A 23,984-nucleotide genomic window follows, 5' to 3' on the forward strand; every position below is an offset into this window, starting at 1 on the left:
TTCAGCACCATTTTGTAGTTTTTCAGTGAGGCAATTTTATGTACCTTACAAAAAAAATAATTCCTTAGTATTTTATGGTTTTAACACTATTATAAATGGTATTTTTAAATTTTTACTTTCCAATTTTTCATTGTCTAAAATATTTGAAAGGAAAAATTAGATTTTAGAAGTGCTGGAATTGGGAATAGGAAGCAACTGAGATGAGGGGATAAAATGCTGAGTCCAAGCAGAAAAATCTGCTGTTAAATTGTGAAACAAAGAAGCTGGTTGAGAAGGAAAAAATGGTATTCTTTTAAAAAATATTTACCTTCATCTGTTTTTGTGTGGTGTAGATTCCCAGAAATAATTATAGATTCCTTTGTAAAAATTGAGAGGAGCAACTCCTTCTGTAGGAAATATGATTAAACTAAAAATCTTCTACAAAACAACACTCCAATATTGAGAAAATATTCAGACATGATTCAATTAAGAACAGTTTTTATATAACAGATGAAACTGACCTGGTTGCTCCATTTACCCAGAATGTAAGGCTGGCTACCTGTGTTAAGCATATTAGTAATGCTCAGAGATTTAACATGAGGTTAGAAACATTATCAAGCCAAGTCTAACAGATGCCATGTCCTATTTTGAGTGCATTTGTGCTCTCTACTGCCTAATACTCCCAGTGATTTAATGTGTCTTACAGAAGAAATTTTTATTTGAAAACTCAGCACCATCCTTATTATATAAACAAGTAGGGCTGCATTAAATGCTTTGGAAAGCAGAATGAGTATAGAGATTTTATGCTCCTGAGTGTGTAAGTAATTTTTGCTAAATATAAGTTGCTATATTAAATCAATATGTTGTTTTCCAATTATTGAGAACATGTATACTTTAAATTGATCATGAGATTATCCATTTTCCCAGAAAATTCTGATCATCTTTATTGAGAGGTCTGCTGTCTACAATTTTAATGACCTTTCACTGTGTCAATTTTCTTTGGACAATAATGTATGACAGCAATTTTGTCAACTCCCTAAATTTGGTTATAAAAGCAAGGAATAGAGGGTTAATCTGTAACCCTATATTATTATCAGATAAGCTTATTATTATCAGATAAGCTGTAGGACACACCAAAAAAAGGCAAATAAATTTAGAGAAAGGATGAAAAATGTGAAAACAGAAAAGGATGAAGAAACCAAAGTAAGATGTTTTCCAAATGAAGAGAAATTTCCAAGTTGCAAAATTCTGCCAACCGTGGCCATGCTGGTTGAACAAAGATCTTTACAGTAATACATGATAATAATTCTCTAGTAAATTAGTTCTGACTCTGGCTGAACAAAGATGCCACATCAGAACTTTTAAAAAATTCATATTCCCAAATCCAGCATAGATTTCCTGAATCAGACCACAGTAAGAAGGATCCTGGTAATCTGTATATATATATTTAAAGGCCTTTTAATTAAATGAATACTACTTAACATTGTTAAGAATCATAGACATAAAACTACTGTGTTTAATTGTGGAAGCAATCATTAGAAGAATTAAATACTGAAATAGTAAAAGTGAATTCTTCTGGGATATTTTTCCACCAAGTAGAAATGTAGGACAAGTGATTTACCTTTTTAACAACCCTGAGGGGCGGGATGGGTAGGGAGGTGGGAGGGGGGTTCGGGATGGGGGATACATGTATACTCATGGCTGATTCATGTCAATGTATGGCAAAAACTGCTACAATATTGTAAAGTAATTAGCCTCCAATTAAAATAAATAAATTAATTTAAAAAACTAGCAAAATTTAAAACAAAGCTCACCGTAACTCTTAAGGAAAGGGAGATGTGGGAAACATTGCTCTTATAGGCAGTTTTAAAGGAGTGAATAGGTCAAAATAAAGAAACAACAGAAAGATATTGTCCATGGCAAATTCATCTGCCAATTCATGTAAATACTCTTACTCAGGATTGATATTTAGCTCTCACGACCAGTATAGCTATACTAAGTGTTAAAATACCTAAATATTTTCCTACTGATTAGTAGTGTATCCTCTTCTCTGACACCTAAAGCCTCCAGGTCTACCCATTTTCCCAAAACTAAAAAGTTAATGCAATACCAGCTACAGCAAGGGGTTGTCAGGAACTGCCCAAGACCTCTGGCTGACATATATTTGGACTGGTTAGTGCCTTATGTGTGCTCAAAAATATGAGCATCCCTGCTTTCCTCTTATCCCTGCAAACTAATGGTTAACTACACATGCTAGGCGGAACCAAGTTCTAAATTCCCTTAAAAAAGTGGGGAAGTCTGCATACATTTCAAGCTAAAACTTAGAGTCATATTCTGGAGATGTACAACAAAATGAAGGAATAAATGAACATATGAATAAATTACTTAATGAACAATATGAAAGAATTTTATCTGTGGGGGAAATCACATTTTCTCTGAAATACTGGTATCCAAAAGGGCAACCAAAAGCAAGACAGTTATCTTGATTGTGTTGATAAAAGTTTGAGACATTTTTGTCTGTGAAGGACAGTGCCAGGGTCTATATAATTCCTTCAGAGCTCTGCCAACGAGCACCTCAGCAATCTCCTACAATGTACGCACAGCAAGAGTGAATGCCAAAGGGTCAGACAGAGTGAGTACTCCTGGGGGATTGACTCATATGCAGGCCCCAGCCCAGCTGCCAGCTTGATGCCCCCACTCTATCGATCACAAGGGGAAGCCTTGGTTTTATAGGCTTGTATTTGACCTTATAAAGTTATAGTGAGATGAGCAGGCTCATGCCAAGTCTGAAATGTTTTCCCTTTTAGTCACAAGGCAATGCCCCAAAAGATTTTATACCGGCAGCTGAAGATACAAGCAAAGGAGAAAAATGTTTTATGGAGACTGCTGCGGCTTCTTGAAAATCTAGTTACTTTGGACATAGTCCTGTGGTCCAGTATAGCATTAGGGACTCTAGGGTGTATAAGTAGTTCTAACTCAATTTATTTGGCCACTAACATTCATTTGCTATATCATGTTGCTTAAAATTGCATTTGTGAGGTTTCTCCAAATAAGCTGTGAGCTTCTTAAGAGCTAAAAATATGTCTTGTATCTTCATAGCCATTGCAACTAACATTGGTGTCTGGCATATAGAAATTGTTCACCTAAAGCTGTGGAATTGAATGGAATGAAATGGGATCAAATGCAAATGAAAAAGAAGAAAAGGAAAGAAATTATATTTAGGAAATTAATTATATTTTGCATATTACAATTATTTTTTTGCTTCTCTTCTTGATTGTCTAAATGGGGTATTATCTATAATCTCTTATCTCACAGAAAAAGCTTAAAATTATAGGATATCTTTTGAAAAATGCCTTTAATCTTTACATTAAAGATTTGGGGAGGCAAAATGCTCCCTCTCCCAAAGATGTCCATGCCATAATCCCTGGAATTTGTGAATAAATTACATGGCAAATGGGCTTTACAGTTGTGATTAAGGTTACAGAGAGATCATACTAAATTATCTCCATTGGCTGAATCTAATCACATGAGTCCTTAAAAGCAAGGAACTTTATTTGACTGAAGTTAGAGAGATAAAGCCAAAAGCTTTGAGCTGCCCAGAGGAATCATCATGAGCAACCCTCTCCATCTCGTCACCTGTGACCCTCCCTCTGGCTCATTTCACTTGAGCCATATTGGTATCCTTACTTTTGCTTGAATATCGAACTTGCTCTCACCTTAGCATTGGCTGCTGGTACACAGTGGGCGTGTGATAAATGTTGAGTGAATGAAATATATGTTTAGAGTTAACTCATTTTCTTTACTGATGAATTTCTAGGAACTTTAATACACAGATTTGAGATCTTCCAGTCAAATATAGTGTGCAGTGTTTTCCATACTTATTTAAACACAGAACTCATTTGTTACATAATACGTGTTAACATTTCATAATACTTGGTCTTCCCTGGTGGCTCAGTAGGTAAAGAGTCTGCCTTTACCTCCTCATGGGAGACCTGGGTTCAGTCCCTGGGTCAGGAAGATCCCCTGGAGAAGGAAATGGCAACCCACTACAGTGTTCTTGCCTGGAGAATTCCATGGAAAGAGGAGCTTGGTGGGCTACAGTCCATGGGATCACAAAGAATCAGACATGACTGAGTGACTTTTTTTCACTTTCATAATACTTACATTTCACAGATTAAAAAGAAAAGCTATATCAAATCACTTTTTAGGTCCCTTCTATCTACAAAGTATATAATTTCACCAGAAAAAGTTTTGCAATCTTAAATTGCTAGGCATGGCCTATTGTTGCTATTTGTTCATTGATGTATTCTACTTTGAAAGAGGTAATGCATTCTCCATGTGGCACATAAGGCCATCCAATCAGAGATTTGGAGAGGATGAATTTTACCTTCACTGATCTCATTCATATGCTTTCCTCTGCTTTCAGCATGTTTTGCTTCTGAAACCTGTAACATTCCAATTCATTACAGAGTTTTCAGATCCGTTAGAGACCTTAGAGATGATGCCAAATATTGTCATTTTAAAAATGAGGAAATCTACTCAACAATTGGACTTTTCCCAGTCTCTGGCCACTGGAGCCCCACTGATGCAGGACCCATCAACATGATCCAATATGTCCAGAATAAATAGAGTGGTGAATTATCTATTACACTCCAAACTAAACAAATATCAGGAAGCAATCACATAGTGCTAAATGCTGCAACAAAGATAAAACAAGATGATACACTTGAAAGGTTTGAGGAGCTGTTTAGATCAGGCAATCAAGGAAAGCTGCGTGTCTTTAATGTGGATCTAAACCATGAGACAGCAGGTCTTTTAAAAGAGGTAAGGAAAAAGCTCTCCAGAAGAGAAGAATATTCTTCAAAGACTGACAGTGGTACTAAGCTTGGTGCCTTCAAATAAAAGAAGACAGGAGAGTGTGACTGAAGCTCATGAATGAAACAGAATACAAGAGCGATCAGCAGAAGGCAGGCCATGTAGGGCCTGGAGGCCAAAAAAAGGGGTTTGAGTTTTATTCTAAGTGGATCGGGAAGTCATCAGAGAGTCTTGAGCGGGTATGTGATACACTCTTTTTAAAAAAGAAATTGCACTGGCTTCTGTGTGGAGACTGGCTAGCAAAAGGAAGAGATAAGAAGAAATTTTAGCAAGTGGAGTCTGTCCAGTGCACCTCAAAACACACTGTGAAAGTAATTTTCTCTGTACCTAAGACTCCTGAGTTTGCCAAAATGAGAAGTTTAAGTCTAGGCATAAGTAATTTTAATTTGTTCTGCTTTTATCCAAAACATTAATAACTCATTTTGGAAAAAAAAAAAGGAAAATTCTTGTAATGAGCATAATAATGAGTAACTTTTTATTACTGAAAAGAGAGGAAAGGAAATAATGGTATCCTAATTTTGTATATTAGGTTTCCCAAGTAGTTAAATCACCATCCTTATCACTACTGACCTCATCTCACAGACTCCAAGTTGCCCGTGGATACATGTACTACAGATACTTGACCCTACAAAAATCAAACTTAATTTTATAACATGTTCTGAGCACCCTGGAAGGTTCCAAAGAAACTGAAATACGTAAGGCATGTTTTACACTGCTATATTTAAAACAGATAACCAACAAGGACCTGCTGTATAGCACAGGAAACTCAACTAAATGTCATGTGGCAGCAGGGACGGGAAGGGAGTTTAGGGGAGAATGGATACATGTATATATATATATATATATATATATATATATATATATATGGCTGAGTCCCTTTGTTACTCACCTGAAACTACCACAATATTGTTAATCAGCTATACCCCAATAAAAAATTAAAAGTTAAAAAAAATAAGGTATGTTCTCTGCTCACACAAAGTTCATAATTCAGTCATGGAGACAAGATCATACACCAATAGCTGGGATAGAAAGTGTGTTTTGGGAAATACAATGAGGAAATAAATCACACTGCACGGCATGGGGAAGGGAGGAGGGGTGGAAAGATTACTTGGGAATTATTGAGAAGATGGGATCATTGAGTTCTGTCCAAAGAGCAGAAAACAAGAGTGGAAGGAATGGAATTCTCACCAGAAAAATCTATAAGAAATTCTTAGATACTTTGAAAGTGCAAAGTATGTTAGGGTAATAGCAAGTCCTGCTGTGGGGCTCAGGCTCAGGCCTACTCTTCATCACACTGAAGAAAATTAACTGAACTGTTGTAAATTCACTGTGAAAAAAGTTTCACAGTATCTAAGACAGGACATTATTCCCTCCCTTCTCTTTAGGATAGTTCATATATTGTTGCTTTAAAAACTGAATTTAATAATTTCTTAATTGTTTTAAACTACATTATCCTATTTCTTGCCATGTGATGAGTAAACTTCACATTAATCTTTCTGTTAATGTATCTCCTTTTAAACTTATTAATATTGCATTCTAGTTTTAGTGTTGAGTGTGACATCTTTCTTGTTTTATATTTTATTTTTTCAATAGCCAAAAATAAGTTTAGAACTACTCTGGGTTATCTGGCGTGTTGATGTTAAAATTATGTCTTCTTTCTGGATTTGTTTCCATAAAATCCATTTATAGCTCATTGCCTCAGCAATCTTTGTCACAGGAAGAATTAATTTCTTTGAAAGGTTATGGTTTGAAAGATTCAAAATGATCACCACCTAGCCTATTTTAGTGTAATCATTACTTGTATGTGTGTGTTTATATATATATATATATACATACTAAAAATATATTTTATGAATTATGGAATTTATGATCTTGGTTAGCCATGGAAGGATACTCTAGCATGTAAATTACTCACATTTTCTGACCTTGACAAGGAATTACACATTTTGCAAAATAGCTCAAATTAATGTTAACTGAGAATGAACCTAAATTAAATCTGCTTCAAAAATTTAAAAATGCATATATAATGTCACATGGTTATGAATCTGTGTGATTTAAATCACCTCTTAATCAATTTTGCTAAAAACAGAATCCAGGGAAAGAAACACCAACACAGCTCATTTGCTTCACAGGCTTCTCACTCTCATGGAGCTCCCTCTAAGGGCCAAACGAATTACTGCACCACAGTCCTGTGATCAGTACTTTATATGCACCTCCACTGTCTTCACAGCAAACCATGAGACAGGTAGGTCCCATTACTCTCATTGAGGAGATAACACGGAGATGTAATCAAACGACCTGATCTCACAAAACTAGCACAGGCTGACATCAAGATTTAGAACCAGGGACCTATAACTCTTAACCTCTCTACTAATGTACTCTTTGCTAATTTGAAGATGAAAGACTTCAGTGCACATAAACTGATAGTATAAGCATCAGGGATAAATAATGCACAGTCTTTGTCCAGAAGCATAAAGCCTAATAGAAGCAAAGTTTTTCTGGAAGAAATGTATACTGTTATACATTTTATGTTCTAGGTGCTGTCTAGACACTTATACTATCTTTTTAGTCCTCAAAATAGCCCTATAATATGAGCATTGTAACCCTATTATTGGGTTTCCCAGATGGCTTAGCTGGTAAAGGATCCACCTGAAAAGCGAGAGACCTGGGTTCGATCCCTGCGTTGGAAAAATCCCCTGGAGAAGAGAACGGCTACCCACTCCAGTATTCTGGCCTGGAGAATTCCATGGACTGTATAGTCCATGAGGTTGCAAAGAGTTGGACATGACTGAGTGACTTTCACTTTCACCCTATTATTAAATAACAAACCTGATGACAGTAAATTAAAAGGCCACAGAATGAATAATGGAAAAATTAAGCATTCAGATCCAGTTCCTCATTACTCTAAAGCCCATGCTCTTTCCACTAAAAATTGGGTGAGCTTTTGGTGGAAAGGCTTAGTTCAGTGTTCAGTCTTTCTACTCCCATCCCCAAGTTATTCATCATATTAAACCATTGTAGAGCAACATGGAAGTCACTTGTATAATATGGAAAATCCAGGGATATTTGCTTACAAGAATCCCTCTGTTGTAGGAAGAATATACTTTCCCACCAAAAGAGATCCAAAGTCTAGTTCCCAGAACATGTGACTATTTCTCCTTACAAAGCAGGGTGTGGTTTGCAGGTATGGTTAATGTAATGATTTTGAGATGAAGAGATTATTTTAGATTATCCAGGTAGGCCCAATATAAGCACAAAGATCCACCATAACTCAAAATTGGTCATAGACCTAAAAGTAAAATCTAAAACTATAGTATATCTAGGATAATATAAAGGATAAAATATATTTGACCTAGGTAAAGATTTCCTAGATTCAATGCCAAAAGCATAATTCATAATAACAAATTGTTATATTCTACACATTGAAAAACATCACAATATGCTGAGTGAAAGATGTCAGACAAAAATTAGTGCATACTATATGCTTCCATTTGTATAAAATTTTAGGAAATGAAAACTAATGTATGGCAGCAGAAAGCATATTAGTGGTTGCCTGGGGATCAGGGTGAAAGTGAAAGTCGTTCAGCATGTCCAACTCTTTGTGACCCCATGGACTATACAGTCCATGGAATTCTCCAGGCCAGAATACTGGAGTGGGTAGCCTTTCCCTTCTCCAGGGGATCTTCTGAACCCAGGTCTCCTGCATTGCAGGTGGATTCTTTACCTGCTGAGCCACAAGGGAAGCCACAAGTGTAGGAGATAGGAAAGAATAACTATGAATGGGCCACAAGAAAGTTTTGGAAGAATAGATATGGTCAGTATTTTGATCATAGTGATGATTTTACCAATACCATAATTTATCAAATTACATAATTTTAATATGTGAAACTCATTCTATGTCAATTATACCTCAATAAATCTGTAAGAAAGTCAAGCAACGTAATTCATTATCATAGGAGAATTAAAGAGAAAAATAAATCATTTCAATAGTTGCAGAAAGAACACTTCACGAAATTTAACACTCATTCATAATAAAAGGTCTCAGCAAACTTGTGGAACAGTAGTAGGAAACTTCTTGAATATGATAAAATGTATCAGAGAAAACCTATAGCCAACATCACATTCAATGGTCAAATATTAAGGCAAGGATGCCTCATCTTACTGCTTCTATTCAACACTGAACTAGAATGTTCTAACTTGTATAATAGGAAAGAAAAAGAAATACAAGGTAGAAAGCTTGGAAAGGAACATCGTAAACTATAATTACTCACAGATGATATGACAGGGAATGCTGAAAACTCTGGAGCAAACCAAAGAAAATTCTTAGCAAAAATAAGTAAATTTAGCAAGGGGCATCTAGTATAAAGAGATCCAGTTAAAGAGTTTTGGGGTTTTTCATTTTTTTCATTTCTTTCCTGGAAGAAATTTTGTATAAATGAAATATCTAGACTGAATTACTGTTCAGTATTCACTTCCTTTTCCTCAGTCCATGAGAGAAATATACTTTTCTGCTGCTTTAACATCACGCCTGACCACATGACTTGTTTTGTTTAACCAGATGTTGGCCAATGTGACACAGCAGAAGCTTGGAACGAATTTATGCAGGTGGGCTTGCATAAGGTCCTTGCATATGACCTTGCATAAAGGTCCACCATAATCAAAATCGGTCATAGACCTTTAAGTAAAAATCTAAAACTATAACATATACCTGGAACTTCTGCCATCACCATGAGAAAACCCTGCAGTTTGGGACACTAACCCAAGATGGAAAATGAGAGACACTTGCGGAAAAGTTCCCCACCCTAACTGTGATAGACCCAACCTCAATCAGACAAGCCCCAGCCAACTCCCAGATGCATAAGCTAAATACACAATTGTACCACTGAGATTTTGTGCTCGTTTGTTATGCAGCAAGAGCCAACTGATTTCCAGGTGGTCTGCTTGGCTAAATGTTATGGAAAATTTTAGTATGCTCCAGAAATTAATCAGACATTATCTTCATGTTCAGGCAAAGAAATAAATGTGTATTGCAGAGTAAAATATAAAACTGCGTCAATAGGATCTATGGTCAATAGATTTTCAACAAGGGTGTCAGAAACATTCACTAAGGAAAAGGATAGTCTTTTCAACAAATGGTGCTGCGACAACCGGATAGCCGCATGTAAAACGGCTAAGCAGGACCCTTACCTAATAACATGCAGAGAACATTCACTTGCAATGGATCAATGACCTAAATATAAGAGCTTAAACTGTGAAACTCTTAGAAGAAAATATAGAGGTAAATCTTCATGAGCCTAGATCTGGAAAAGAATTCTAGATATGACACCAAAAGTACAAGCAACAAAAGAAAATATAGACAAATTGGTCTTTATCAAAATTTTAAACTTTTGTGTTTCAAAGGATACCATTAAGAAAGTAAAAATCTCAAATTGGGGGAAACATTTGCAAATCATAAGGGACTTATATCTAGAATATATAAAGAACTCTTACAACTCACTTATGAAAAGACAACTTAATTTTAAAATGGGCAAAGATCTGAATAGACATTTATTTCTCCAAGGAAAATAATACAGATAGAGAATAAGCAAATGAATAGATATTCACAGCCTTGGTTATCAGGGGCATGCAAAACAAAAGCACAATGGGATACCACTTCATAAATAGTAGGATGCTTAGAATCAAAACTTAAATATCAACAAGTGTTGGCAAGAATGTAAAAAATCAGAGCCCTAATTTACTGCTAGTTAGAATGTAAAACGGTAAAACTGCTTTGGAGAACAATCTGATAGTTCCTCAAACAACTAAAAATAAAGATACCATGTGACCCAGTAATTCGAATTCTAGAGAAATGTATATATATATATATATATATATATATATATATATATATATATCCACATAAACATTTGTACATAAATGCTTATAGCATCATTACTCATAATAACCAAACAGTAGAAACAATTCAAATGTCTATCAATGGATGAATTTTGAATAATCAAAATTTAAAAAATACCAACAATGGAGGACAATCTGTCCGCTTTGTAACCCAGATTGCATTCCTATTGAATTTGATGCAAATTGCCTTGTTGCTTCCAATATTTGCCACCACTAAGCAAAGTGTTTCTCCCAGGGCATGAGGAAAGAGATGATGAAGTCATTATAAGTTTACCAAACTGATTTTCCAGAATTGTAGGAAATCTAGCTTTTTATTTTGAATTGTATTTTTAGAGCCTTAGTAAGGTATAAGTGACATGCAACAAACTGATTATATTTAAACTCAACAATTTGATTAAGATTTGACATCCATATAAATCCATAAAACCACCACCACAGTCATAGTAATGAGCCTTTCCATCATCTTTTGGTTTACTTCATGCCCTTTTATAATGTCTCTCTCTCTACTATCTCTGCTCTTCAGACTAGCATTGGTTTACTCTTCATTATCATAGATTAGCTTCTATTTTAGAATTATATATAATTCTGCTCATGAAAAGTTTATTCTTTTTTTTTCTTTGAGTAGCCTCACATGGCTTACTCATTTTGCTGCTGCTGCTGCTGCTAAGTCACCTCAGTCGTTTTGGTAGTCATCAATAGTGCTTTAATGAGTAGTTGATTTTTCATATCGTGTAGAAGCATGACAGTCTGTGGATATACCACTATTTGTTCATTCTTTAGTCTTTCTCTACATATTTGAGCTCTTTCCAGTTCTTGATTGATACAAATAAACCTTCTAAAGATATTTGAATGTAAATGCATAAATAAAATGAATATACAGACATGGGCTATTATTTGACCATAAAAGTGAATGAAGTATTGATATATACTCTAACTTGAATGCGTCTGGAAAACATTATGCTCAGTGAAAGGAGCCAGTCACAAAAGTCCACATATTATATGATTCCATTCATATGAAATTTCAGAACAGGAAACTGTATAGAGACATAAAGTAGACTAATGCTTGCTTAGGGATGGGTGGTGGAAGGGATGAGGGAATAGGAAAGAGATAGCTAAGGGTACAGAGTTTTTTAATATTCATTTATTTGGCTCCATCAAGTCTTAGTGGCACATGGACTCTCTAATTGTGCCACCTAGGCTGAGTAGTTGTGGTGTGTGGGTTTAGCTTCTCCAAGGCATGGGGGATCTTATTTCTCCCACCAGGGATCGGACCCATGTCCCCTACATTGCAAGGCTGATTCTTAACCACTGGACCACCAGGGAAGTTTCTAGAGTTTCTTTTTGAGCGACAAAAATGTTCTAAAATTGACTGTGACAACCAATACATGACTGTCTGAATATACTAAAAGCCATGGACTTGTAACACCTTAATGGGTGAATTGTATGCTATGTAAATTATACGTCTTAAATTGCATTGAATCATGTATATTACTATACGTGAAATAGATCACCAGTCCAGGTTCGATGCATGAGGCAGCGTGCCCAGGGCCGGTGCACTGGGATGACCCTGAGGGATGGGATGGGGAGAGAGGTGGGAGGAGGGTTCAGGATGGGGGACACATGTACACCTATGGCTGATTCATGTCAATGTATGGCAAAAACCACTACAATATTGTAAAGTAATTAGCCTCTAATTAAAAAAATTAATTAATTTTTAAGCTATTTTAAAATATAATAAAACAGAAATTATCCTTGTTAGGATGAGAAAATTTTAACTTAAAATTTAACTAAAGGAAATTAAATTAACTAAAGGAAACCTTTATGAAGAATTTGGAATTTCAGATAAGACTTGAAAATCTGAAACCAGACAACTTGATAGATGAAAGACTAGAAAGAATACTTTAATTGGCAGAGGAAAAACTGTTCTGGACATGCCTCAAAGGCAAAGAAACTGAGCATTTGTGGCGATGAAGAAGGAAATTAAAAAAAGCAATTCTCTGGCTTCACCATAGCACTAACCACTCTATTGTGTTATTATCTCTATATAATTCCACCCAAATTCTGTCTTTCAGAAAGTTATCACTTGCTTCAACAAAGATTAGCTCTTATTAATTAACAAAGTAGGAGATCTTACCATATTATTACTATATTTATGTTTTGCGAAGCTTGAAGGAAGGCTCAGGGACCAGCTAAAAGGAATGTGTTGCACTTTAAATAATGGCAAACTGAATGATTCTGATGTGAATAGTATAAAAATACTCCAACATTAAAACTACTATTCAAAATCATGCAACTAATTGTCACATGCTGATGTCTGGTTCACTACGGCAGACTGAGCATTGTTTGCCTCTCTGTGTTCTCAAGACTACCTTGAAATTTCAGCAAAAAGTTTATTGAAAATAATAAATCCATGCCAGCACTGAAAATGAGTATGTCATGTACATAGTCAAGATTTTGACATATTTCTGGGAGACAAAATTTGAATGGATCATTCTAATGGAAACACAAGAGCAAGGGAAATTTCAAGGAATAGAGCACAAGGGAGCCATCTTAAGAGTCCCAAATAGAGCCTCTAGGTCTAAGTTTTACTTGGACTTTGAATCAATTATCAATGCGTTTAGTTAAAAACACTTTGGACTGTTGGGCCTCTCTCCAATCCAGTCTAGCAGTTAGCTGGAACTTTTGTCTCCAGTTAGAATGTCAAAAATTTTCCTAGGTAGGCTCCAAGATGTTGGTCTTAGAGTTGGGAAAAAAGAGCAGATCCAGGATAAATTCAGATTTCCACAGTAGATCTAGAATAAGAGTTGTTTTTTGTTTGTTTGTTTATGGTTAAATGTGAGGGTTTCAAACCAATTTGCTTGTCCCTTACAAAATCATTATACTAAAAGTTCCAAAAGGCATGAGGATGAGGACAGAGATAATGAATAGCAGGAAATAATAAACAAAAAAATTCCAGATTAAAGATAGTTTTTAATCTTCAGATTGAAAGTCCCTCCCGTGGGTCAAGGAGAATAAATGGGAAAAAGAAAAAAACCTACAATTGTTTACATCCTGGTGAAATTTTTAAACTTTTAGGACAAAATTCCTTATAAAATGATTACTTATAAAATAAAATGAATAAGATCAGGATCAGATGTTCCAATCAGGTAGAATGGATGCTAGAAGCCAGAGGAAAGATACCTTTGCTGCTGCTGCTGCTGCTAAGTCACTTCAGTTGTGTCTGACTCTGTGCGATCCCACAGACGGCAGCCCACCAGGCTCCCCCCTGTTGCTGGGATTCTCCAGGCAAGAACACTGGAGTGGCTTGCCATTGCCTTCTCCGAAAGATACCTTTAGAATTGTGAAAAAACCATTTGGCATATATTTATATATATAATATATATATATATATATTTTTACTAACTAATATATATATATATATATTTTTTTTTTACTAACCAGGTTATCATCAAGAATGATCAAAATGAAATAATGAAATAATTTTCAGATCTACATGTGCTGAAGAATTTATATCCCATTTCTCATTCTCTGAAACAAACAAACAAAAAACAAACTTAAACATATACATAGGCAGAATAAAGTTTGTGAGGCAAGATGGATAAAGTCTTTTTTTTTAAAAAGTGGTGGAACCAAATCATAATACAATGAAAATGAATCCCATAATTATGGTCATGCAATTAGAAATGAATAAATTTACACTGCAACAGACAGAAGGCTCTAGGAATCATATTTTCAGGATAAAAGTATATTCCACTAGACAACTGCACTTCAGAAACTGGAAAATTTTAAAACATAATAAAGTGAATTATCTCTTTAGCCAATGAGAAGGAAAAACAAATAGAAACTCCAAAAAAAAAGTGTATTTGAAAATAATGATCCAAATATGAAGTTAACTAAAATGTGATGTGAATTAAGCAATTGATAGACATAAGAAAATTTATCTGAACTTTGCTCTTAAAACATTATCCTTAGAGAAGCATATGGATAGCGGCATTGTTTTAGGGTTTCTCCTACATATCTGAGAAATTTCACACAACAATACTTTCACAAATGGTGGTTAAAGTACTGGTTAAAATATTAGAATCAACCTACAGATTGCAAATATTACAACCTTGCTAATGAAGAAGCAATGGCAAATATTATGAACAGATGAGAAGAAAGTATCAAGAAACTGTATGAAAGTTAATTGCCCAATATTTGATAATTATCATAATTAGACAATATCTAGTTGGGTTAATCAAGGGATTTAAATCTATTGTTAAATACTGAGAGAATAATCATGAGTACTAAAGTAGCAATATTGAGAAAAGGGACATAAAGAAGGAAATGTAGAGAAAGTACAGTTGGCTCATTGTATCCACAAGTTCTATATCCAAGATTCAACCAACCAGAGATGAAAAATATTCCAAAAAATAATTCCCAAAAGTTCCAAAAAAGAAAAACTTGAATTTGCTTTACACTTGGCAAAGTATAAGTAATCTAGAGGTGATTTAAAACATTTGGGAGGATGTGCATAAATTACATGCAAATACTACATCATTTCATATAAGGGACTTGAGCCTCAGTGCTCTTTGGTGTGTGTGGGGTTGTCCCAGAACCATTACCCAGGGGACTGGGGACAACTGTATACCAATTCCTCATCTTCTATGGTAAGATACTAACTCAGAAATACGTGAACTGTGAACTTCCAGATATTCAAGCTGGTTTTAAAAAAGGCAGAGGAAACAGAGATCAAATTGCCAACATCTGATGGATGATCGAAAAAGTAAGAGAGTTCCAGAAAAACATCTATTTCTGATTTATTGACTATGTCAAAGCCTTTGACTGTGTGGATCACAATAAACTGTGGAAAATTCTGAAAGAGATGGGAATACCAGACCACCTGATCTGCCTCTTGAGGAATCTGTATGCAGGTCAGGAAGCAACAGTTAGAACTGGACATGGAACAACAGACTGATTCCAAATAGGAAAAGGAGTAGGTCAAGGCTGTATATTGTCACCCTGCTTATTTAACTTCTATGCAGAGTACATCATGAGAAACGCTGGGCTGGAGGAAGCACAAGCTGGAATCAAGATTGCCCAAAGAAATATCAATAGCCTCAGGTATGCAGATGACACCACCCTTATGGCAGAAAGTGAAGAAGAGCTAAAGAGCCTCTTGATGAAAGTGAAAGAGGAGAGTGAAAAAGTTGGCTTAAAGCTCAACATTCAGGAAATCAAGATCATGGCATCTGATCCCATCACTTCATGGCAAATAGATGGGAAAACAGTGGAAACAGTGACTGACTTTATTTTTCTGGGCTCCAAACTCACTGCAGATGGTGATTGCAGCCATGAAATTAAAAGACGCTTACTCCTTGGAAGGAAAGTTATGACCAACCTAGACAGCATATTAAAAAGCAGAGACATTACTTTGCCAACAAAGGTCTGTCTTGTCAAGGCTATGTTTTTTCCAGTGGTCATGTATGGATGTGAGAGTTGGACTGTGAAGAACGCTGAGTGCCAAAGAATTGATGCTTTTGAACTGTGGTGTTGGAGAAGACTCTTGAGAGTCCCTTGGACTGCAAGGAGATCCAACCAGTCCATCCTAAAGGAGATCAGTCCTGGGTGTTCATTGGAAGGACTGATGTTGAAGCTGAAACTCCAATACTTTGGCCACCTGATGTGAAGAGCTGACTCATTGGAAAAGACCCTGATACTGGGAAAGATTGAGGGCAGGAGGAGAAGGGGATGACAGAGGATGAGATGGTTGGATGGCATTACCGACTCGATGGACATGGGTTTAGGTGGACTCCAGGAGTTGGTGATGGACAGGGAGGCCTGGCATGCTGCGGTTCATGGGGTCACAAAGAGTCGGACATGACTGAGCGACTGAGCTGAACTGAACTGAACTATGATAAATCAATAAATATTAGTAAGTTACTAGAGTCCCAGTAGTAACTGCTAATACCATTTAAAACAGAAATGTTTGAAAGTTAAAAGTTAAATTTCTGGGAAGTGTAACTGAGATTGAGAGTGGGGAAAAAAAGGAGACTTTTACATGTCTTTCCATATCTTTCTCTACTATTTGAATTTGTTTTAATTTTAATTCTTTGTTTTCTTAATATAAAATAATAACTAGTGTTTTGTCCCCTTGAACTGTGTATTTCCAGTGTCTCACATATGGCTGTTATTCAAAAATGGAAAAAAAAATGTTTTCTTAACCTAGTTGTCTAGATAAAATTGATGGGTTGTTCTTTTATGCTCTGGAATATAGTGGGTAACAGACAGATTTGCTTTCATGGCAAGTCTTTGATTTCTTATAATTTATATTCTGTATTCAGAAACTAATAAAAAAAGCAGATAAATAAACAATGTAATTTCAAAAATTTATCATTGCTATAACGTGACAGAGTGACTGGGATGGAAATGACCAGTTGAAATTGGGGAGGAGAAAACAGGTAAGACCTCTCTAAGAAGACGATACTCAACCCAAATTCTGAGCAAAAAGATAAGAGGCAGACTGTCCCAGTTAGGTGGAAGGAGAAAGACAACAGGCCTAAGAATGGAAAGTGCTTAAGGAACCCAAAGACAAAAAGATGACCAGTATCACTAGAGCACAGAGAAAGAGGAATTGTAGGAGTGAAGTTGTTCTTATTACTGATTTTTAGTATGATTCTATGCTGGCGTGTCCAGTTGTGATTTACGAAAATTCTGGTGAGACAGATTCCTTTTCTTGGTAGAGAGGACAAGATGGGATTTAGGAACATGCTCATCTCCTTAGCAACACAAATACTACCCTTATTGGATACAAGGATTGGGGACTCTGTCTGGTTTACTCAATACTGTATCTCCGGTACTTGGCCGATAGCAGGCATTCAGTTACTGTTGATTAAATCAGGGGAATCATCTCTGAAGTGTATATTTTAATTTTGTATCATAATTTTGGGATCACATACTGCATTTCCCCTGGAGGAGTGCATGGAAACCCACTCAAAGTATTCTTGCCTGGAAAATCCCATGGAGAGAGAAGCCTGGGAGGCTACAGTCCATAGGGCTGCAAAAAGTCAGACATGACCAAAGTGACTTAGCACACATGCATACTACATTTTATCTATTTAAGAACTTTTATTGGGTTTCTTTTTATGCCAATACTGTGTTGAGTACTAGAGATATAAAGATGAGAGTCCATTCTATAATCTACCTAATTTATTAGAGTTTATAACATAATTGTAGTTTAAAAACATTTGTACAATGACTCCAGTTATCATTAAACCACTATGCATGAAGAACAAAATGTTAGACTGACATGAAAAGGCACTTCAATGAATTACAAAGGACATATTATAATTCAAGGAATTACAAGGACATGTCTGTCCTTTCAAGACTGAATTCTGACTATTATTTGATCATTTTCCACCATACTGCACATTCAACAGTTCTCATTGCTATGGTCACAAAACAATATTCATTTCCAACTGTGGTTGGGCTGACAGCTGTCTCTGAAAAGCTAGAACAGATTTTTTTCTTAATCAAAGTCAATGCAGAATGTGATGATTTCATTTTAAAATAAATTTGGATAGCCACAAATAATTTTTTTTTTACATTTGGGTACAGCTGGTCTGACCACCCTCATAGAGTGAGTTTGAAAATCACTTTAATTTTTACCTGTTTATAGAGTCAGAGAAAGAAGAACAAAATTTGTACTAACTGAAAATTAGCTAAGGCTTCAAAGAGGTTATGTATATGAACACCTCAAGATGGTGACTTAAGTTAAGATGAGAAGAAAGAAATGTTGACATGGTAGACATTTGTGTCCTGGTTGTTTTTCTTTGTAAACTATATCTTTAAATATTATAATCAATGGAAGATTATACCACCCACAAACAAATTGACACCGTTTTTAACAGATATAGGGCTAAGGGAAACATTCATGACGTGGATGCTCATGCTCACTCATTTCAGTTGTGTCTGACTCTTTGCAACCCCATGGACTGTAGCCCACCAGGCTTCTCTGGCCATGAGATTCTCTAGGCAAGAATACTGGAGTGTCCATGTCCTTCTCCTGGGGATCTTCCCAATCCAGGGATCTAACCTGCATCTTCTGCACTGCAGGCAGATTCATTATTGCTGAGCCACTGTGGAAGCCCTTGCCATGTGGAAAAAAACAATCATAAAAATGGAAATTCCATTTGATCTACAAATTCTTTCAAAGCTATCCTAAATGCTTCTCAAACTTCTCCATTAAAGAAACCCTGATGATACAAGTAAATGTGAAAAGTTGCTCAGTTGTGTCCGACTTTTGTGACCCCATGGACTGTAGCCTGCCAGGCTCCTCCATCCATGGGATTTTCCAGGCAAGAATACTGGAGTGGATTGCCATTTCCACACCTTTTCACTTAACCTCACCTGCTAGCTTCCCCACTTTCAAAGTGACCTGATGACAGTTTGACATTACTTTGAAATTCCAGTTTTATACTCAAAATGTGTACGTTTACATTCTATTCGACTACAAAACTGCATACATCAAACATAAAAAGTGTACAAAACTGCATACATCAAACATAAAAAATATACAAGCAACTCCTACAGCTCAACTCCAGAAAAATAAATGACCCAATCAAAAAATGGGCCAAAGAACTAAATAGACATTTCTCCAAAGAAGACATACAGATGGCTAACAAACACATGAAAAGATGCTCAACATCACTCATTATCAGAGAAATGCAAATCAAAACCACTATGAGGTACCATTTCACACCAGTCAGAATGGCTGCGATCCAAAAGTCTACAAGTAATAAATGCTGGAGAGGGTGTGGAGAAAAGGGAGCCCTCTTACACTGTTGGTGGGAATGCAAACTAGTACAGCCACTATGGAGAACAGTGTGGAGATTCCTTAAAAAACTGGAAATAGAACTGCCTTATGATCCAGCAATCCCACTGCTGGGCATATACACTGAGGAAACCAGAAGGGAAAGAGACACATGTACCCCAATGTTCATCGCAGCACTGTTTATAATAGCCAGAACATGGAAGCAACCCAGATGTCCATCAGCAGATGAATGGATAAAGAAAGCTGTGGTACATATACACAATGGAATATTACTCAGCCATTAAAAAGAAAACATTTGAATCAGTTCTAATGAGGTGGATGAAACTGGAGCCTATTATACAGAGTGAAGTAAGCCAGAAGGAAAAACACCAATACAGTATACTAACGCCTGTATATGGAATTTAAAAAGATGGTAACAATAACCCTGTGTACGAGACAGCAAAAGAGACACTGATGTATAGAACAGTCTTATGGACTCTGTGGGAGAGGGAGAGGGTGGGAAGATTTGGGAGAATGGCATTGAAACATGTAAAATATCATGTATGAAACGAGATGCCAGTCCAGGATCGATGCACGATACTGGATGCTTGGGGCTAGAGCACTGGGATGACCCAGAGGGATGGTATGGGAGGGAGGAGGGAGGAGGGTTCAGGAAGGGGAACACATGTATACCTGTGGTGGATTCATTTTGATATTTGGCAAAACTAATACAATTATGTAAAGTTTAAAAATAAAATAAAATTTAAAAAAAAAGAAAAAAAATGAAAAGTGTATTCTATGACTTCCTGTAAAATTAAGGTCACCTGGAAAAATGTAGCTTCCCTTTTGTTAGAACCAGAATAAGAATACAATTAGGCAAGTGCACAAAGATATGCCAACAAGGGTAGAAATGGCAGCGCTCTCATATTTGAACTAAAACTTAAATGATGCACATCTGCCCAAGTGAAAGACTGGTCTAATAAATTATCATGTGGATTTCTACACTCCTTTGAAAAACTTTAGTGAAAATTCATATTAATAAAAAAAATAGGGATGATCATGACATAGTCTCTAGATTTAAAAAAAATGAAACAATTCAAAGAGCTGGTCCCATTTTAAAAATATATGTGCCTGTGTATGTCTATACTGCTGCTGCTAAGTCACTTCAGTCGTGTCCGACTCTGTGCGATCCCATAGATGGCAGCCCACCACGCTCCCCCGTCCCTGGGATTCTCCAGGCAAGAACACTGGAGTGGGTTGCCATTTCCTTCTCCAATGCATGAAAGTGAAAAGTGAAAGTGAAGTTGCTCAGTCGTGTCTGACTTTTAGCGACCCCATGGACTGCAGCCTACCAGGCTCCTCCGTCCGTGGGATTTTCCAGGCAGGAGTACTGGAGGGGGGTGCCATTGCCTTCTCCATGTGTATGTCTATGTATCTCCCCAATTAAAAAATATACTTATCCCATTAGGATATTTCAGTAGAATCTGGATTCAGAGAATCAGAGTAGAAACATTTTAAAGTAATATATTTAAATATTAGAGGACAAACTTAAGCTAGCAAACTAACTGCTTATCTATACTGATGTGTTTTCAAAATACACATTGATAATTTGTATGATTTTTATGGAATATTTTGCATATATTATTATAAGAATATATGTATATATATAAAATGCTATCAATAGCTATCTTGTAGTATGCTATAATGGGTACATTTCATTCACTACCTCTTTTTTGCTTATTTTCTGATTTCTAGAAAGATTTTAAATTACATGTGTAAATAATGAAAAATGTACTATTTTCCTATTTGCCACATTACTAAATGTTGAATTTGTTTTAAAAGTCCATAAGAATATAGAATAGCAACAGCTTTCATTTTCCTTCTCATATTTTTTCATTTCAAAAACTCCTAGACACTGGGACTCTGTAATAACCTAGAGGGGTGTGTGAATTGGTGGTGGGAGGTGGGAGGGAGATTCAAGAGAGAGGAAACATATGTATACCTATGGTTCATTTATATTTATGTATGACAAAAATCAAAACAATATTGTAAAGCAATCATCAATCAAATAAAGATAAACTAAAACACACACACACACAGTTCCCAGACAATGGAATCTTATAGTTCATATTCTCCTCTCCTTCTCAATAACTTCAGCCATGGTCTCTCCCGAAGAGACCTTTTTCTAAAGTAATATTACTGTTTTATATCTATGAAATCATCAAGATTGTGTTCTTCAGCACAAAATAGGAATTAAAGAGGTCTGATTGATTACCAGGCAGTTCATATTGTTTGGTGACATTGTGTGACAGTGAGCAAGTGATTCTTGTAAGTCGAAATGCGGTTGGCTGGTAGAAGATAAAAACTTAATAGAGAAAATGAATGGTAACATGAACATGATTAAAGATACTGTACCTTTTCTGAGCAAAGAAATAAGGTATTCTCAAAACCAAGCCTAGTATCTGGGGGGCTATAGCCACCCAGAGTGGGTGTGCCGTTTTTAACCTGTACAAAGGCACCATGTGGGCTACAGGTAGGCCTGTATCTGCATCTTGGAGGGATGAAACAACAGGCCCAATTTTTTGATTGGGTCTTTTATTTTTCTGGAATTGAGCTGCAAGAGTTGCTTGTATATTTTTGAGATTAATTCTTTGTCAGTTGCTTCATTTGCTATTATTTTCTCCCATTCTGAAGGCTGTCTTTTCACCTTGCTTATAGTTTCCTTTGTTGTGCAGAAGCTTTTAATTTTAATTAGGTCCCATGTGTTTATTTTTGCTTTTATTTCCAATATTCTGGGAGGGGGGTCACAGAGAATCCAGGTGTGATTTATGTCAGAGAGTGTTTTGCCTATGTTCTCCCCTAGGAGTTTTATATTTTCTGGTCTTATGTTTAGATCTTTAATCCATTTTGAGTTTATTTTTGTGTATGGTGTTAGAAAATGTTCTAGTTTCATTGTTTTACAAGTGGTTGACGAGTTCTCCCAGCACCACTTGTTAAAGAGATTGTCTTTTCTCCATTGTATATTCTTGCTTCCTTTGTCCATAAGATAAGGTGTCCATAGGTGCGTGGATTTATCTCTGGGGTTTCTATTTCGTTCCATTGATCTATATTTCTGTCTTTGTGCCAGTACCTTACTGTCTTGATGACTGTGGCTTTGTAGTAGAGCCTGAAGTCAGGCAGGTTGATTCCTCCAGTTCCATTCTTCTTTCTCAAGATTGCTTTGGCTATTCGAGGTTTTTTGTATTTCCATACAAATTGTGAAATTATTTGTTCTAGCTCTGTGAAAAATACTGTTGGTAGCTTGATAGGGATTGCACTGAATCTATTTCTCCAAAAAAAAACATACAGATGGCTAACAAACACATGAAAAGATGCTAAACATCACTCATTATCAAAGAAATGCAAGTCAAAACCACAATGAGGTACCATTTCACACCAGTCAGAATGGCTGCGATCCAAAAGTCTACAAGCAATAAATGCTGGAGAGAGTGTGGAGAAGAGGGAACCCTCTTACACTGTTGGTGGGAATGCAAACTAGTACAGCCACTATGGAGAACAGTGTGGAGATTCCTTAAAAAACTGGAAATAGAACCACCATATGACCCAGCAATCCCACTACTGGGCCTACACACTGAGGAAACCAGAATTGAAAGAGACACGTGTACCCCAATGTTCATCACAGCACTGTTTATAATAGCCAGGACATGGAAGCAACCTAGATGTCCATCAGCAGATGAATGGATAAGAAAGCTGTGGTACATATACACAATGGAGCATTACTCAGCCATTAAAAAGAATACATTTGAATCAGTTCTAATGAGGTGGATGAAACTGGAGCCTATTATACAGAGTGAAATAAGCCAGAAAGAAAAACACCAATACAGTATACTAATGCATATATATGGAATTTAGAAAGATGGTAACGATAACCCTGTATGTGAGACACCAAAAGAGACACAGATGTATACAACAGTCTTTTGGACTCTGTGGGAGAGGGCGAGGGTGGGATGATATGGGAGAATGGCATTAAAACATGTATATTATCATATGTGAAACGAATCGCCAGTCCAGGTTTGATACATGATTTAGGGTGCTCGGGCCTGGTGCTCAGGGCTGGTGCTCGCAGCTGAGGATGACCCAGAGGGATGGTATGAGGAGGGAGGTGGGAGGGGGGGTTCAGGATGGGAACACGTGTACACCTGTGGCGGATTCATGTTGATGTATGGCAAAACCAATACAATATTGTAGAGTAATTAGCCTCCAATTAAAATAAGTAAGTTTATATTAAAAAATTAACAAACAACAGGCCCAAGATTCATTCAGAAGTTAACTATCTTTCTCTCCTAATAAAATTTCTTCTAATTAAATTTGCATGCAATTATAATACATTAAAATAGGCTTCAATTCATTGTTAACACAGTAGTCCCAGAACACTTTGAAAACA

The 23,984-nt window shown here is 36.2% G+C and overlaps 1 long non-coding RNA gene across 1 annotated transcript in view; it reads right to left on the minus strand.

The window, feature by feature from the left end:
- LOC133260621 (uncharacterized) overlaps positions 1-23,984 on the minus strand; it is a 305,372-nt gene that overhangs the window by 171,994 nt on the left and 109,394 nt on the right. The gene's annotated exons all lie outside the window — the stretch shown is intronic.

The sequence above is a fragment of the Bos javanicus genome, chromosome 14 (genome assembly GCF_032452875.1).
Source record: "Bos javanicus breed banteng chromosome 14, ARS-OSU_banteng_1.0, whole genome shotgun sequence".
Lineage (NCBI taxonomy): Eukaryota > Metazoa > Chordata > Mammalia > Artiodactyla > Bovidae > Bos > Bos javanicus.